Genomic DNA, 19608 nt, shown 5'->3' with positions numbered 1-19608 from the left:
TGCAGTCCTGTTCAAGCGATGACGCATCAGATGAAGAAGGCTTCAAGGAGTGTTACATCCGAATACCAGGAGAAGGAACGTCAGTGGACGGTCTACGTCAAATAAGACAACTGTTATGCCCCAGCTAAGGTCATCTAGCGCACAGAATTCCCTTTGTGCCTAGCACACCTGCAGACAACCTCAACTGCCTTAATTGACGAGCCATCTCTCTTTCTCTGGTGTCTATTGTTCCAAGAGAGGTTGCGGATATCACAATTAATAGCCGAACGGCTGTCCTGGCCATTAATTATCACTTATCGCATCCTTATGCCCCTCCCCCAGTTCAGCGTAGCCAACCGAAGATAATCTCTGGTGAACTTCCCTGTAAGGTCGCTGTGAATGTTCGCCTTGGTTAAACTCATGTGTGCATTCTTTTTGTTTGGTTGAAGTGCGTGCTTGCTCGACTTCTCCCGGGTCCCCTCTGTGTTTGTGCATCTGTTGCATTGCAATGTTGCGCTGTTGGCTCGCACCAGGGCCGCTTCCAGAGAGTGCATGCTTTGGGAATCCGGTGGCTGGACGCTGTTCGGGGGAAAAGTGAGCGACAGGAGTTCTCGCGCACTGGTTCTGGCGAGTGCCATAAATCGCGCAGCGAGCCGCTGTAGTGGAATCTGGAGAATGGAATCTTTGGGGACTGTTTGGGTCGGGCCGAGGCGGCGCTGGCGGCTCAGGTGGTTCGAACGGCGGCCACCGCCTGTTACGCGGCTCGGACACATGGTCCCGCGGCTGGGGGTGAGAATGTACGCGGCTGAGCGGGCAGTGTGGTCTGAGACTTGAGAGACATCGGACCGATCTCGTCATGTGCCCGATCGGAGCGACTGACTGCTCCGAGGCCTTTGCTCAGCCGCATTCGTTAATGTGAAGCTTCTTTCCGTGTTTACTATATACCCAGTGTAACGGTTAGTGTCTGCTGCTATAAATAAATCCAGTTAAAATTATTGTCATCCACCATCTTTAGTCCCAGAAAACCGAAGCAGAGAACAGTGCAACGGCTTAGGAAGAGCCGAGAACGAAGTAAAACACCAAGAAAGAAGAACCCGGCAGAGGAAGGGAAGAGAGAAACTTACTCTCCCTGTCTTTCCTTTGCCTTTCTTTCTCTTTCTCTTTCTCTCTCTGGCTATTGATGTCTACAATTGAAGTGCAATCGATGCTTTGATGGCAGTAAAGCTCCTGGGCAACATTAATGTAAACTACATTGTTTCGCGAGACAATGAAACCACCGCTGGTGCTGCTTATGATAATGACGCATCGATTAGCGACAGCGACCAGCCCGTTTTAGTCGAACATGCGACATATGGTGTTGCCTTACTGCAAGGTCGGCGCCTCGGTAAATTTAGCTGTGTAAGGCTCGTCTTCAAGCGTGACTGTCCATACCATGCACCGCGCATAAAGGTCGGCCACTTTCGACATGCGATATGACCTTTAGTACCCAAACCCCCTAAGTGCAGATGTCATAAGATTGGATGCGTGAGTGCTGTCTGCCAAATTTCAGTGGTTTGCCCATGATGTTCCGAACAACACGAGACAGACACTTCCCGTGCAACGTAGCTAATGTGCTCAAATTGTCAAGTTTTGCAGGCTGCATTCACAAAAGAATATACCCGCCTAAAGAGGGAGAAGAAACTCTTGAGGAAGATGGCCAGAGACTAATCATCGCACAGAGATGCTTCTCCTGCAATAAGGCGACGACATTCCCGGAAACGAAACGGTGCCTCGTCCTTCGTCTGTCTCTAATAAGGCAAAGAATGTCAGTGAAACAAGCGACCATTATATTGTGACTTCATAATGTGAAATGCGGCCAGATCTGCCTAAGACAAATGAACTATCAGAGCAACACCACACGAATCACCAAGTAAGCGCCAATGTCGCTGCAGTCGACCACATGCGAGACAAGGATCGCAAGTGATTACTATGCTAAAGTCTCTCACGAATGGCATTAGTCTACTATTGACAAACATGAACATTCCGGCAGCTCGTAAGGTACAAGTACTAGGAAAGTTGGCTCCAGTGCTTGCAAGCTTCGCATGGCTTGAAAGATTCGCAGCCCTACCGCAATAAAGTTAAAAAAGCTTCTCCATTCGGAATGCACGGTGCCTCAAATCTAGAAGTTCAGAATTTGATACCCTTTGTTTTCTAAAACCGTTCTCCTATCTTCGGGATTTGTGAACCGAATGTTCAGAATACGATCCGCATATCTGGCTATGAGGCATTGAGGCATTTGTGTCCTCTACCTGTGGTGATGTAGGCAGGGTAACTGTATATATTTGATGTGAACCGACGTACGTTTTGCACCCAGTTCAATCTCACAATGACAACCAGTGCGTCTCTTTAATAACTGTAAAAGTGAAGGAGCTTCCGCTCACTCTTGTCACTGTCTACATTACTCCTTCGAGTAGCTTCGAATCCAAACGACTGCGCGCCGTGTTATGAGCGAGACTCGGTCCTTTGATTTTCGCTGCAAATCCTAATGGTTATCATCCGGTTTGGTTGAGTTTGAAGATGGACTCGATGGAAAGGAGACCAGCATCGTTTGTCACGCAGGACGATCCCTACTTTCTCAATGATGGTGATTCGACATATCTACAAGTGCTTACATACAGGAGGTGTCTAGATTTGACCCTGGTCTCTCGGCGTCTTGAAACAAGCCTGCCATGGTTCCCAGGCATTGAATCCCATGGATGTGGCCATAATACCACATATCTGAGGATCGAGGAACTATTTCAATGCTCCTCTACGACTCCGCGACGAATTGACTGGTCCGCGTTCCGGTAACACATGGAGGAAGTCTGTCAGGCAGGGAACCATTCAAGTCTGGAAAACGCAATTAAATAAGTAATGCAAGAGTCTGCGTGCGCTTTTCAGCCTTTCCCGAAATATAAAGAATTTTAAGCTGGACTGCAGCGACCATGAGCGATTCGCCGGCAGGCTGAAAGGAGATACAGGCGAACGAAACTTATCCACGATCTGACAGAGGCAAGGTGGACGCAAAAGAAGAATCAGCGCCGAATCGATGTACTGACTGCAATCTCAAAGATGGAAACGATTCTGTTAGTCATTGGATCCACGTCATCCATGTATCTGAGATATAGAAAACCGAACGTGCATTTCACGTATCACCGCAACAGCGTGTTTCTTTCAAATCTCTCATTATGCACAAAGGTTGAAGGGAGATTGAGATTGCAGAGGAACTTCGCTCAAGACTTGCCGGCTTGCAGTCGCAACGCGCACTTACACCATATGTAATTCCTGTGTTTCGGGGCTCCTGTATGGGTGCAAAGCTTTTGGTGGTGGAGCTTGAATCGGCGCTGGCGACTTGCAGGCATTCTTTGGCACCTGGGACTGACAGCGTTACCTATGAGGTGCTGTGCATGACACGTGCTGATAAACCGGCATTGATTGATTGAAAACATCTTTATTAGCAGAATATTCGTAGAACTCATGGGTGGGACGCCTAGTCCGGTAGTCCACTGGTTATTGCTGCTGCGCTCGCCCTCCCCACCAGCCAGTGCTGACGGTCAGGATCATCGCTGAGCAGAAAAGCCTCCCACTGCTCTTCTGAGGGATTTGGAATGGGGTGAAATATGGGATTAAATTCGCAAGCCCACATCATGTGGTAGAGGTTAGCTACCCCTCCACAGTGTGGGCATTGCAGGGAGTATAGTGTAGGGTACCACTAGTGTAACTTAGCTGGCGTTGGGTATGTATTGGTTTGTAGTCTCCTAAGGGTGTTCTCTTCTAACTTATTGAGGGATTTATGTGGTGTTGGGTACTCCTTCCTGACTGTTCTGTATGTTGCGAGATTGCCAGCATACACTGCTAAAGCAGTTAGGTCGCAGCACCCTTGAAGGTCATCAGGGGGAGACGCCCAGTATAATAGAGCTCGGGCATGCCTGTGAGCGGCTTCGTTCCTCCTGGTAGTTCCAGGTGACCGTGAAACCAGATGATTGCGGCTTCGCTGGGTGGATGTTTGTTCAGCAATGACAACTCTGACCTGTGAATTAATCCATTATTGAAGTTGCGACAGGCGTTCTGGGAGTCAGTGAGCACATCGGCGTTGGGGTTAAATGCTATAGCTAATGCAATAGCTGCTTCCTCTGCGTGATTGGGGTTGGATGTTTTCACTGAGGCGCTGTTCACCATCGATCCTGAAGGCGTTGACACCACAATAGTCATCACTCCATTCTTTGGCCCTGCGGCGTCTCCACGTAGAGGGTGTTAGGTTGCTCATCCCATTTCTTCTTACATCCCTCTTACTTTTCTCCATTCGATGCTATATGCGGGATGCATGTTCCGCGGAATGAGGTACACGTTGATGCGTCTCCTCACATCACGTGGCACCTCTTCCCTTTGGTCTATCGTATAGGGTAGATTAATATGGATCTTTTCGAGCAGATCTCTACCAGGTTTTGTGAGTGCGAGCCTATTGAGTTGTGAGAGGTATTGTGCTTCCCACATCTCTTTGAGGGCATTATGTACTCCTAGAGCCATGAGCTTTGCCGTCACAACTGGTCTTGCCGCAGCGGTTCGGCTTCACGTGAATGGCACTGCAGCCGCTTCCTTCCGCTTCTGAAAGTGAGTGCTAGATTGTGAGTGCTAGTGAGTGCTAGAGTGCTAAAGTGAGTGCCATATCGCCGCTAGATTTCTTATCGTACCATCCCACCGCTCTGGCTAGTTGCTTCGGGAAAGTAATGGAAAGGATGGGGGGGGGGGTTGACCCGCCCGGAGTAGTCCCGGAAACTTATAACGTGTACCCAGATGCTATGGCTAGCTTCCACGTAATGCCATCAATTTGGCCATGTTCGTTCAGCAAAAAACACTTCAAACGACCAATTGTGGCATTGTTTATTGATATAAAAGGCGCCTGTGGCAATGCACCATAATATGCCATTATAGACGCTCTAAGTGAAGTCAAGATGAGTGGCTGTATTTTTCGGTGGCTATATGCGGTTATTTTGCCCCCACACTGAGGATGTGAGGACCGAGGATAGAGCCACAATTCGCCACCAAACATTTTGTGGAGTACCGCAAGACGGTGTGTTGAGCCCCATACCATTCAACCTAGTGCTCACTGGACTTGTCGGATGCTTGCCCAACACAGTGAAATCATCTATTTATGCTTCCGACATCTGCATCTGGGCGTCTGCCATGACGGGACTGCAAGGCTTCAAAAGGCAGCAACGTTAATATATCTGTACTTGCGAAAACATAATTTAGAGCGGTATGCACAGATGTGCTGCCTTGTTAAACTCACAGGGAAGGCAATGAGGCCAAGTGTTAAGGGGCAAGCAATTGCAAACACACGGAAACACAGCTTTTATGGTAATTACCGACCTCTATCGAACATGGAGCCCACACATTTTATGCCTAAAGAGGAGGTTGACTACAATAACACATCTCCTCAACTTTCTCGGGGGAAAGCCATGGGGCACATCGGTGCGATCAGTTATGAAGCTTTATGATGCTTTATTTCTCGATTTGGCAAGATACAGCTTCCCTGTGCGAGGCAACAACTGCAAAACACTCCTGCGAGCACTCCAGTGAATACAAGCTCAAGCCTTATAAAGACGTGTCTCCCAAAGTGTGTGTCTACAGTGGCAACGATTGTCATAGCGCGAGATCATCCAATATCAACGTACACAGCCCCCGACGCTCTCAGGCTGCACATTTGGCACGCTGGCCGACTACCCTCTCACCATGTGGCTTCTCTTTCTGGAAAAAGATCACGGACAACTTTCAGTTGTATAATTACTGCCAATCGTATACTTCGTAGCCATCGATCTACGTGCCTGCAGCACGACCCCGCATTTATGGTGCCTGCACAAACCTGAAATACGCCTCACCATCTCAGGAATCGGGAAAAAAGGTTAAGATGCGGCCGTCTGGCCTGAAACCGGACACATTATGACCATCGCATGAGTTACACAGTGCTCGCCTATGTTTACACGATGGATCAGTCACACCTGCAAGTTGAGCAGCCGCGGTAGGGATTCCAGCAAAATCCGCCAAAGTTCAGCTAAAAGCGTCGGATGTATCACTAACTACAACTGCTGAACTGATAGCCCTCCGTGCGGCTATTCATTTCATACAGGAGCCACCCAATCCCTGGTCAATCTTCTGTGATTCCAAGCCAGCCCTGCAGTTTACTGTCGTCGCAGGGATCAGAAACGTTTACCATCGAGTAGTTGACGAAGGACACGATGTAATGTACCAATAGTTGCCAAGTAACCGTGGCATATAGGACAACGATCATGCGAGCGCGGCTGCCCGATGTGCCCATGGCGGCATCGATTGCGATACCATTCCTCTTTCGAGAGCCGACGCAGCCAAAAAAAGCTTTTCGCGCTTCCTAACATTGGACCAGTGGAATTCAACCCACTTTGCGAGCGCGAGACTTCATACCCTGGACTCTAATTTACAGCTCTGTAATCGTCCAACCTTCCACGACGTGACTGTACCCTTCTAGCTAGTCTGTTGCTTGGAGTATCCTTTTCAAATCTGTATTCTTTCCTGATCGGAATAGCCAGTAGCCCGCTTCGTAACTTCTGCGGGTCCAGCGAAACAATCTTGCACCTTCTTTGCGAGTCCTCTCGTTTCGACACGCGAAGAGCAGCCCTCGCAGCTAGGCTCGATCAAGTGGACAAGCGGCCCTTCACGGAAATTGAAATTATTGGAAACTGGCTTACACGAACATCAGCGCGAGCCTCTACGGAGTCGTCACGGTGTTATTTAAAAGATACTGAGCTGCGTGACAATTTCTGCTTTTGCATTTTGTAACGTAGAATGTATTACTGGGCCTTTGTCATTGTGTATGAATGTGTAACGCTTTCGCAAGGTGTGTGACAGCGCCCACAGAGAACGTTCTGCATTGCCCTTTCTTTCTACTTTTCTCTCGGCTTTTGCGTCCTTTTCCTCCTTCCCGGTACAGCGTAGCCAACAGGAGATATCCTCTAGTTAACCCCCCTGCCATTCATTTGCCTTTGTCTCTCTCTCGCTCCCCCTCATTTTCCATTCACTATGAAGATATGCCGGTGACTACTACATGCGGATCGCTGAGCTCGACCGCTTTTCTGTCTTTGTAAGATGGCGTCTCGAGTTGCACTTTTCAGACGTCATTCTGACTCGACAAGTTTCATGTTTTCTCGTTTTATTGCGATAGCAATTATATGTACATTCCAGGCGCATTTCCACCATCGCCGTCGCAGTAATTTACCCTATAAAATCCAAAGGCGATGACATCGTTACCACGCGCCGTACGCTGTATGTGCGAGTGAAAATCTGTGATGGTGAGTCGACGATGGCGCCTCAATCTCGCGCACGCAAGGGAGGAAAGCGGGGAGGAAGCGCGCCGTCTTCCGACATGCGCGAGGCACCGGGGAAAGGGGAGGGAGGAGGGGGGCGTTATACCGCGATGGCTGCTGCGAATAGACGATAACGGCGCCGCATGCGGAGTGATATTTCAACCAGCGGTTGTACATCTCTCCAATCTCTCCTTCACGCCGCCTTGATTGCCTGATGCACTGCACGTGTTCCTGCAGGTTTCGCACCACGCGCGTGTGTGTCTGTCTGCGGATGTGTTATTCGAAGGACATGTACTCGATGTACGCTCTTCGATCTGCCTTTAAGAAGATCTGCGTGGTTGACGACTCTTTTCGTGGTTGCAGTGCGGCGAAAGGGCAGCGTCTCCTCAACCGTGGAGGTGACGCGCGGCAGTTAATCGGAGACGACGTCGTATGCGCCGTCGGAAAAATCGTCGGCACATACGATGCGTGTTCGCTAAAGTCATGGTCCTAACTGCGCGTTTTGAGGACAAGACGCAGAAAGAATGCACGGAGGACAATCACTGATCCTTTCTTCCCATCAAGCCAGCAACCAACTAGCCCATCTAAGTCTGTTAATAGCTAAAGTCATTTTTGCAGTTTTCCGCAAAATGTCTGCTACAAATCCGTGTTGTTTCGGTTGGCGTCCACGGACTTCCATAGGCACTGTGCGGAAACATACAAAATATATCGCCGCGTAGCACAAATACGACATGCGTACACAACTTCAACTAGTAGGTCATTTGCAGTATAGAATGGAGGCAGCAGCGTAAATAGCTTGGTGATTTTTTAACAGCGGTCGAGAGAGGGAAGTTGAACGCATTAGGGACCATTTCTGCTTCAGAAATTCCTGCTCCACCAAGACGCGGGCGTGTATCTCCCAGTAACTCGATCGATCGGTGCAGTGGTGATGCAAGAGTGATGTCCGGTAATGTTCAATGCATCGTGCACATATTTACTTTCTCGAGACGCTTGAACTCCTAACACTGCTAGCGTATGCAACAAACGTTGTTTCCATTCTTTGGCAGCGCGCACACAAACGAAACAAGAGAAAGAATTCCGGGTAAGTGCTGGTCTAACAACTGAAAGTTATTGTTTGAAGAACAAGGTTTTATACCCAATAAGCAAGAAATTCATGTGCATTACATGTATAAATTGAATTGAACTGAATTTTATTGACACAATACAATTTACTACAAAAAAATGGAATTTCAATAATGCATCTGAATCCCTATCCTGAGGCTAGTTGAGATTCATTCAAGGATAATTATGAAAAAGAGCATGTCACATAACAAAACAAGAATGATACAAACAAAGATATTTATTAACTTTGCAACATTTGAAAACTAATGATAGGACGATTATTACTCTGGAATACGAATTCAAATCTTTCCTGCATTTATAGGGTGAGTTTCACAATATTAGCACACATATTGTTACTTTTGCAAAAGCAACGCATTCATGTATTTACAGAGCATAACGTGCAACAGAATTCAAAATAGTTACTCCTCTTGAAAAATGTTCTTTTTTGCAATTAATATATTAAGTGGCTATATATCACGTAGGAAATGTCTTTTCAATGCTAAGGAGAAATTCGTACACTTTTTTTCGTTCTATTGGAAGGTTCTACACGGCGACTCCATTAGCTGTAAGTTATTTCTTACCATATATATTTTTTGTTTGCTGAGTGAGGTAGTTACATTTTACTTTCTTACGGCTTTCGTAGCGAGAACATAAAAAAATGTGATGAGCAGACTGGATAGTTGGGGCTAATATTAGAATGGACCATTAGTGCAGTTTTATAATAAATTAAACTGATGAACGGCATGATATCTAGGCTTGAGAAGAGTGGCAGCGTATGTGCAGTGGTCTGAATTTGTCATAAAGCGTATTGCTCTCTTCTGTAGTAAGATCACTGGTTCTAGATATGTGCGGTATGTTTGACCTCAGGTAACTAAACAGTAATTTAAGTGGCTCTGAAATATACTGAAATAAGTTATTCGTAATGTCGGTGTGTCAAATCATCAAACACTCACGAGCGATAAGTGAACCAGATCTCTTCGTTTTCCAGTTGTCTACTTACATCGCTCAGCGCACCGCGGTAATAAATGTCTGTCTTCTGCCTTTTTGTACCATTCCCTTTGGACTCGGTAGATGGAGTTTCACTGGTGGCATCAACCCTTTCGTGTTTACACTGCTGTTTTGGCAGTTAACACGATAGTAATTTCTAGTCTTCCGAAGAGGCGCCATCGCAAGCAAGAGACGTTTCGCGCGCAGTTCTAGCTTAGTGCGAGCGCGACCTTGAAGGGAAGCGGTGAAAACGTTGTTAAGAACGGCCCGCTGAAGTGCAAGTTTTGACAGCCAGTTGCGACAGCGGCGTCAACTTTTCCTAGAACGCCACCGCAAACCTCTAACCATGGCGTCACTAAGTCGACTGTGTGTGGAGAACATACGCGCGCCCTCGACTCTCCGTCGCTGGAGCCAAGATGAGTTCGACGAAGCAGGCTTTGTGCCTGAACCCGCCACCGCCGATCTGGTCTGCTGTGAACAAGGGAGTCCCCGAGGGAACGTAGTTCGAGGCCCCTTCGCACGCGCCGTTCAAGACGCAAGACAATGGGCAACCGGCGGCCGCGCTGCGGGGGTCAGCTGGGGGAATAAAAGGCGCCTTTCCTGACGTAAGCCCCGAGTTCTACGAAGTCCGTCTGACGTCGGTTAAGGACCGTGAACCTCTGTGGAAGTGTGTATGTGTAATCCCTCGCGCAGAGAGGCGACCTGTTTACGATGACTGGTCGAACGTTTCGCTCACCTTGGGATCGAGGGAGGACCGAGTGTTTATAAACCGCTGTTGTGCGGCCGCTCTGTGCACTTTCTCTCGCAGTCATGCTAGACTGATGAACTGCAACGTCCTTATGTAGATACTGTAAATAAACCCGTATTCCTTGTTCTCGATAAGAAGCAGTCCTTCCCTTTAACAACGTCTTCAGCGTGGATAAGTTGGACGACGACATGGGCCAGCTACCTTCTAATTCATGCCCGACTCCAATCTTGACAACTGATTACGAGCGATTGGATTGAGCCCCCAATCCTAACAACGTACACGCGTGGGAGGTGAAATCGTTTCGCCAGGGGAGAGACGAGTACTGGCGTCTGGGATGAAATGGATAAACTTGACGTGCGGAAGCCGCGCGCGGCGGTGCGGGCGTTATTTTGAAAGCAATCTGCGATGGGGACACAATCTAAGTGCGGTGAAGGGTGATAGCTTCGTGTGCGCTGTGTTCTCGCCGCCAACACTCCAGCGAGTTTCCGCGGTCATAAAGTGAGATTTGTTCGTTTGTTTGGTGTTACGTTTCGCCTACGACGCGCGGTAAAGCCGGCGAGGATACAACAGACGCCAGGGCTTCGTTCAAAGCGGCAGACATTTTGGCCCGTTCGGCGCCGCCGCTACGCCTCCCTGCCAAGCGCGTCCAGGCATGTTCCGATGCCACGTGTCTTCATGTGCGTGTGTGAGTGTATGTGCATATTGGTGCCCACGCTTGTCGAAGCGCGGCAGCCGGGGAGAGGAGCTCCCAACAACTGTGAAGTAAGGGGGTCCGAGCGGCGCCGACACGACGGCTGCTCCTCCTTCTCTTCCCATTGTGCCTACGCTTGTCGAAGCGCGGCAGCCGGAAAGAGGAGCTCCCAACAACTGTGAAGCAAGGGGGTCCGAGCGGCGCCGACACGACGGCTGCTCCTCCTTCTCTTCCCATTGTGCCCACGCTTGTCGAAGCGCGGCAGCCGGGGAGAGGAGCTCCAAACAACTGTGAAGCAAGGGGGTCCGAGTGGCGCCGACACGACGCTGCGCCACCTTATCCCATTGTTCCCGAGCGGCACCGTCACGTGCTCGTCTATAGAGGGGTTCCTTCTTGCCCTCAACTGCGAGAGTATAAAAGCAGCTGCCCCCGGACGCCAAAGGAGGGCTCCGATTTCTTCTGTTGAGTAAAGTGCACTCCCGTCTCTCTACTTCGGTCAACCTGACCGCCAACTCTTTGCGATGTTAGAATAAACAAGTTGTTTTGTTGTTACCAGTCGACTCATGCTTTGCCGGGACCTTCGGATGCTTCCAGTTGTACCCCAGGCCGCCAGGCCAACGCTACCCTTGGGGCTTGCGACCCAGGTGCAACAACGGGCGTCAGCGCCGAGTTCCCAACAACTCGTACCAGCGGTGCGATTACAACATTGGGCACGCGTGACACCATGCTGGTTAATTTAGTTAGTAAGCGAAGCTTTACAAGTTTATATGGCCGACAAAACTACTATCCTTACTTAGCATAGCTGCCTACTAATTTGCTATCGCAATCAGTGCTTCGCCTTTCACGCGAAACTGTGACTTTTCTTTAAATTGAGTTTTTGCCATAGTGTGACGCAGTTGTAGAGTTTCAGTTGGAAATAGATGTCAGCTGCACGAAGCACCTACAGCGTGCGAAGAGTGGCTCGTTGGTGCGGTGGTGTTTAAAGGTGACTCGCGCATCACGTATTGTTCGGTGTTTTCGCTATGCACGCAGGCTTTCTTCACTGCTGGCATTTACAACGTTACCGGCAGCGCTGGATCCGCGACTATGGCGTTCTGCTGCTGTGCACAAGGTCGCGCATTCGAATCCCGGCCGCGTTCACATACGGGCTAATGCAAAAACGCTCCTATAGTTTGCGTGCACCTCAAAGAACCTGGGGTGCAAGTGAACTTTAAACATAAGGTCATCTTCTCTTTTCTTTTTCTAATTGTATAATGCAACGCTTAGGGCGACACACACGAGTGCTTCTCGGAGCTCGCCATGCTTACAGTGATCGCGAACTCTGCATATGTTACCTTAAGCTGGAATGTAAAGGTAGAGCCTGTTTCAGGAATGCTTCAGGGAAATCATTTCTTTTTGGAAACCTGGCAAGTACTGTAATTATCGATTAGTCAACTCGTACGACATAAACGTACTTCGCATTTATATAGCATTTAGGGAGACAACAGTTGCGATTTAATTCATAATTCACGAGAAAAAGTCTGAAGGCACTTAAGCACTGCTTATGAATTATGATTGCGAAAGCATCAACCTACAATTCAACGCCGCTGATCGCTATCTCGAGTTATGAACTCCTCGCGACCAAACGAGGAGTTCCTAATTTTGGTCCAACTCGCATGATGTCATAAATCAAAGAGCACAGGCCTGCTATCTAAGAGGAGCTGGTTTAGCCCAGTGGGCAAGTCACTCAGTTTCTTTCTGAGCGTGGGCTCGTAGGTTGGAAACTCCTTACCGCCAACCTTTTAATGCGAATGCATTATATGGCTCATGGAGTGGAAAATCCGGTGGTGGGACTGGATATGGTACAAAAAGGTCACGTGGTCACAGAGATGATGCGCTCGTGCCCCTGCTCTCGCGTTCGTGGTCTTCGTCCACGGCTGGCTCCGATGCCGCTCATCATGCCAACGTTCCCATACCGCCCCTCCCTCCGCGGAGGTGCTGACCGTATGGGCCCACTGCCGGTCGGAGCAGTGATTTTGGTGAGTTCCGTCGTTCGCTCTGATGGACGAACCTTCGACAGAGATCTCCGTGCAAAACGTCACGTGGTCACAGAGACAGACAGCGCCGGTGGCCAGTCATGGATCCTCAGCCAAACTTCCAGGATGATTGAGGTTACCGCAAAAGAAATGACACAAACGCGTGTGTGTTATTGGAAAGTACAAGTTTACCCCCGTAACATTGCGTGAGCGAGTTAAAAAGTTTGGCAACGTGAAAACAATACTATTCTGTATCGTAAAACGAATCGTCATCGGAGAGACGTCGCAATGCTTTCGCACTCATCCACGGGGGGATACCTAAGTGCCCTTGAGTTTCTTTTTGTTTTTCTCAAATTTATTTTCACTTGTTTTTATACATTAACCTTTTCATAGCGATTACCGAGGCGAAGTTCGAATGCGGGTGGGATCTTGCGCCGACAACGAACACGCGGATAATACAGGCTTCTGAGAGCGAGAATTATGTGGAAGCCAATGAGAATATAGATGCTGTTTCGCTGCTACAGACGCCGGCTCTTTTCGCGCAATGAGTCATTTGATGCTTTCGCATCAATACTGATCTGTTTACCTTAAAAATGTGGCCTGGTTGATAAAGTAATCCGTCTACAATGACGCCGTCACGACAGGCCCTTCAATTTTGTCTGTCTTGTGAACGAAATGAAAAACAGCCTGCAGCAGCAGAGCAGAAGCACAACGTCTTTTCCTTCAATTCTTTATTTTTATCGAAGATAAGGACCAAAAAAGGAGGATCGCAAGTGGTGGTTAAATTTTTATCTGGCTTTGAGCACGAAAACATGAACATTTTCTCACTTTAATATTTCAGTGAGGAGGACAGAGGTGCTTAGCTCACCTTTACTGATTCCGTGTGTTTTCATGCCGAGGGAGGAGGTCAGGCCACCGAGCTCTTGCGAATAGCCTCAGACGAAATGTGCCTGTCGATGGGATAGCTTAAAAACTCGAGGTGCAACCCTGCTGTCACCCAGAATACAGAACAAAAACAAAGAAAAGAAAAAAACTACTTCACTGCTGGAGGAGCTCCGATTACCGAAGTTGCTTGAGGAACTCTCAAGGATTTCTCAAGTTTAGCTCTAAAGCCTCTTTGGCAGAGCGGTATATGTCTTTCGTATCAGACCGTCTTTCTTCAAGCCAGAGATTGAAAACGTAGCTAACTTGAAGTCAAGAAGTTCGGGAGAATGAAGCGAATGTTTATAGCATCAGCGACTTAAATTAAAAAAAAAACTGAAAGCAATGCTTCGACTCTGCAGCTATCCCTCGGATTTCTTTGTCCACGCTGTTTGCTTATATCACTAAATGAGTGTAGTGTCTAAAACGAAGTTTTTTATTCACGACAAAAGTCGCCTGGAAACAGAGTAGGCATTAGTGTTTCTTTTGTCGTTTTGAAAGCGCGTTAAGGCTATTTGATCTGAATTCTTCATCTATAACGGCCACAGGTTGCACAGTCTCCCACGTCTCTCTTGCTTCCTTAGTAATATTTTCCTTTCATAACAAATGCAGCAAGCCGTGTAAGCCTTTTGATAAATAAATGGAATAGCGAAGGCACTTTCTCCAGTCAGTCAAGGCTGTTACTGCTCCTTTCGCATTCCATTGTAACAGCAAATGTCTCTTGTCCCATGGTGCAATCATTACGAAACATGCTAGTTACCTGTACACCTTGTAGCGCAGCTTCAAGGTTGTATGGATCGCTCTCAGAGGCTGCCAACAGAAAATAACCAGCAAAAGAGAGAGGGACAGAGAGAGAGAGAGAGAAAGCTCGTTGTTGGAACGCACAGAATTCTGAATTCATGTATAAAGTCACCTACACGCTGCTCTGTATGGGGGAGGAAATCAGGGATTGAAAATCACCTACGAGAGAGAGGGCAAAGACATTTGATAGAGATGGACTTCGTATTTATATATGATCACTACGTTGTATTCAAAAGGAAGGCTGTGTAAAAATTAACTTTGGACTCTCTAGTGTGTAATATACAGCATTTTCTTAATCTTTCCAAGCAAGCCAATATCCCGAAGGAAAGCAAACAGCAAGCTTAAAGCCTGCGGCTGTTTAGAAGGACAGGGCATAGGACCGAATGTGAGTGAAGAACGAAAAAACGTGAGCTCGTATTCACGAAAATATTATTTACGTAACAGCAACTATAAATGTTTGCGTAAATGTTCTCATTGTTTCTTATAGAAAATACTAGTAAATTCCGAGGAGGTCGACTAGTGAGTGGCAATCAGCCCATACGAATGAAAGGCTTGGCGGATACGACCCCTCTCTATTGAAGCGTAGCATTCTGACGTAGCACTCTGACGTAGCATTCTGCAGCCACCACCAGGTATATACCGCCTATGAATGTGAGGCGCGATATCAGAAGCACGTGTGTAGTCGGTACGCGGCTGTAAGGCCCGGTGTCCCTGTTAATCTCCCGTCCCCGTGGTTAAGCCTGCTTGATTATGATGGACAGTAGACGCTGTCGGGATTCGAACGCAGGGACGTCGAGACCCGGCAGCTTTGAATTAGAGCTGCCTTTCTTTTACTCAAACTTCACGAGGCTCCACGCTGCCGTAGCAGCAGGGCAGAGCCCGCGGTCAAGTTGAGCACGAACCTCGGCGGTCTTGGAAACGCTGGTAGCGATAATGCATTCGTTCATCTTCTGACCGTCGCGCCACCACACAAATGGTACTCATCACACGAGTACAACCTCAATTACAGTTAGCAATGAGAAATCCGCATTGCAATCGTTCGTAACAAAAAAATGAAATTTTATGGTTTCAAAATTTAGTTGCAACCTTGTCTGTTATATCGCCTTCGAACGAGACCGGAATTGGAAGAAGCCGAAGTAAACGAAATCTTAGCCATTCTCCTAATCTTTCTGCCCACTATTGCAAATGGTCCGAAAAGTAGACTTAATTATTTGAAATTAGTCGCACGGACGCGTCTTCTGCTGCAGCGTCGCCATCACTGGGGCTCGTAGTGACACTAAATGCCCGGTAACGGCCGTAACCGTGGGGTCAGGGCAGCGAAAACGGTGTTTATTAAGGCCATTCTCACCACCACTCGGCATGACCAAAGATGTACTACATACAGAACTGCCTGGAAAATCTCTCTAGCTGAGCCATGGCCTGCATGCTTTTTACCATATTAACACCTCGGGACGGAAATAAATGTATATAGAATTAAGTAATTATTTATTTAAGTAATCAATTCGTATCCCATCTGGTACATACGTGCGCGTATCGTTTTCGTATATGTTGGGCACGTTTGAATATTTTTTTTTTTTCGCATGCAGTAGCGGGTTCCCTTGTGTGGCCGTGTGAACAAACGGGAGCAATCTTGTCTGCCCAAACTACTTTTGCGCTGCCTCTTTGGACCGTTTTGTGTGCTTTCGCTTGCTTGGAGAACTGTCTCTGAGTGTCATTTTACTCTCTTCTGTGTCGTCGTTCACTCGCGTGAGGAGCTTGCCGGGTGTTCGTGACATTTCACTGCATTCCGCTTTTCGTGCTTCCAGTTTTGTTTGCCCCGTGAGAAGGAATAGCTGGCGCCACTAAAGGTGGGTTGCTCTCATTTATATTCATAATTTCAGAAAAAAATAGGATTGATGCTGATAAAGATTTGTAACAACTGCCAAAACGTATCGCTCGTAGGTTCTTCACAGGGGGGCCAGTAATAACAATTCACCTTGTCTGCAAATCATAAGAAACGCTGGTAGAAGAGTTTAATCAGTTTTTCTCCATGATTAGTCTGGCATATGTAAAGATGGCGAGTGTTGTAACGCGCATTTTGGCTTTGTAAGCAAGCCGATTTATCTAAAGTGGCGTACGTCTTTTTTTTGTTGTTGTTGTTGTAGTAGTTGCTGTTGTTGTCATGAATTGTAACTTGCAGCATTTACATGAAGTAATGTGAAACAGGGCTTGTTCTTTGATAAGTTTTGATTTTATCAACGGGGCTTTTCTAACAAGATGAATGAGAGATCAGGACGACGACTCATTTCTTCACGACGTGGCGCTCGATCCTTATTTAGTTAGCCTTCGGGCTGGCGCATAAAACTGCGCTCGAATTTAACTTTTTTTAAACAGCACGTTATGCTGCAAAATTGTGAAAATTGCCAGTTTCTCTTTCTTTGTAATTTTTTTTCGATTACTTCTTTTCAACGAGTTTTATTTAGTCAGCTTAAATGGTAAAAAAGAAGAAAAGATATAATAACAGAAAGCTTTTCTTCAAGGACAATTGAGCGTGATTTGCAGGGTCATCCGTTTCTCTCTTCTGTCGTCGCGTCTGCCCCTCACCGCTGTTGCGATTCGCCTGCGACACGTGGTTTTGCCGGCGCGACTGCGGCGGGGCGGCAGACATTTTGGCCCGATCGTCGTCGCCGCAACACTCATCGCCAGGTGTTTCCAGGCGCGACTGCGGCGATGCGACCGCCTAGGGATCATCCTCGCATTCCAGTCATTGTGCCCGAAACAGGCGATGCCAAAGCAGGGATCTCATTCCAGTTATTGGGCCCGAAACAGGCGATGCCAAAGCAGGGATCTCGTTCCAGTCATTGTGCCCGAAACAGGCGATGCCAAAGCAGGGATCTCATTCCAGTTATTGGGCCCGAAACAGGCGATGCCAAAGCAGGGATCTCGTTCCAGTCATTATGCCCGAAACAGGCGATGCCAAAGCAGGGACCATCTTCTCATTACAGTCATTGTGTCCGACCGGCAGCGCCACGACAGGGTGCTACGAGATCGTGCTCGACATGGTGCTACGGCATCGCTACGACAGTGTGCGTCACCATTAGCCCATTGTACATTCACGTGCTCGTCTTTTGAGGGGTTCCTTCTTGCCCTCAACTGCGAGAGTATAAAAACAGCTGCCCCCGGACGCCAAAAAGAGGGCTCCGATTTCTTCTGTTGAGTGAAGTGCTCTCCCGTCTCTCTACTTCGGTCAAACCTGACCGCCAACTCTTTGCGATGTTAAAATAAACAAGTTGTTTCGTTGTTACCAGTCGACTCATGCTTTGCCGGGACCTTCGGATGCTTCCAGTTGTACCCCAGGCCGCCAGGCCAACGCTACCCTTGGGGCTTGCGACCCAGGTACAACCACGGGCGTCAGCGCCGAGTTCCCAACAGATCGTACCAGCGGTCCGATCCAAACACCGCCTAGCAGGATTCTCATTTAGTGTTTGACGGTCGAATAAACAGTTTTATCTCAATTCACTTCAACGTGACCTCCGCTTTCGTATGTTGTGTCGAGCTGCTTCCAACGACAGCAACCGCGAAAGCCTTTCTCCCTCCTTAACGTTAGCTCCGGCTACACCTAACCGCCAACTTCGTGCCTCGCGCGGCGTTCCTGCGCTACTGTACCATGTGCCTCAGCGCCGGGCGCGAATGGGGGCGTGGGAGAACCCTGTGCAGCTACTCCCCCCTCCCCCCTTCCCTCACGGCTCAAGTGCGAGTGAAATGCGCATAATCAAATAATCAAATTACGTCCGCATCGCGCGTCCTTCCAGCCGTTCCGCGCTGTATCCCCGGAAGCCTCCTGTTATGACCTTCTCACCACTCGACCGACAGCCTGTTTTTCGTTGCTTACGTCTCATTTTGCTCGTTGCCGCGTCCCTCAGCTCATGTGCGAGGCACTCGCTGACTTGCCGTATCACTTTCATCCCGAGCGTTTGCAAAGGCCCTGTTTCTTTCTATTTTTTTTTTTGCTTCACCCTTTCTAACAACTGCATAGTGCCATTGATTCTCCCACTCACTTCCCGACCCTTACACATTTTGCACTTCCTACAAGACTCCTTTGGCGAAGGCGAGCTATTTCGCGCTGCTGCTGCTGCTTCCAGTTTTGAAGTTATCCGGCGCCTCCAGTTCCTGTGGCCTGCGCGAAAGTGGTCATCTGGGAAAACGATCTGAAACTCCCCACTTTCTGCGTGCTTTATGTGATGGAGGTGAGCTTGTAGGACGGAGAGAGAGGGAAGCTGTAAAGTTCTTCCCAACGCTTCCCAGGGCTTCCTTTTCTTTATTTTCTTTTTCTTAGCGTTCACTTTAGTTGGCCGTCACATCGCGGCAGCAGCTCTTTTTTTTTTTTTTTTTGTGCTGCGATTCCGCGTCCTGTGTATGGTGCTCTTTGACGATACCTTACCTTTAATGAAGTGTGGATTGGCTTTTCCTTACACCATGCTGCCTTATGCGAATGCTTGCGACGTGTACGCATCCGTGCAGCAGCAGCACACATAGAAGGTGGCCGTTACGGCTTCCCGTTCTCGTAGCGACCTTGCTGTTCATACATCTCGGGAGACCATGTTGCAGGCTTGGTATTTGACTTCATCGATGATCTATACCTCCAAGGAAAACAGGGCTTTCGAAGAAAATATTTCCTTTGTTTACATGCTTTTGATTAAGGCTACGCGAAAACAAATGCTTCTCCTACTCGCCGATTTTTTTTTTTCTTTAGTAAAGCCAAGTGATTGAGTATAGTGTATGGAGGCCGTCGGCGTTCCTTTGTTTATCCGGACCGCTGGAAGGGGTAACAATGCTTTGTCTTCCATAATTGGCTACAGAGTGTCCAAACTGACGAGTATCGAGCGCAGTTTGTTAGAAAGAAGATGGAGTGTTAAGCGTTTTTGCAATAAGGGTAGCGGAAATTGCCACAAAGTACTCGCGTGTGCGAAGAGGCGATCTACCAAGCGGTCCTGTCTATGCACCGATAAAACAAATGCTTTGGATAGCCGT

This window comes from Dermacentor variabilis, chromosome 5, assembly GCF_050947875.1.
Source record: "Dermacentor variabilis isolate Ectoservices chromosome 5, ASM5094787v1, whole genome shotgun sequence".
Taxonomy (NCBI): Eukaryota; Metazoa; Arthropoda; class Arachnida; order Ixodida; family Ixodidae; genus Dermacentor; species Dermacentor variabilis.
The sequence above is the reverse complement of the archived record's forward strand: the minus strand, read 5'-3'. Positions refer to the sequence as shown.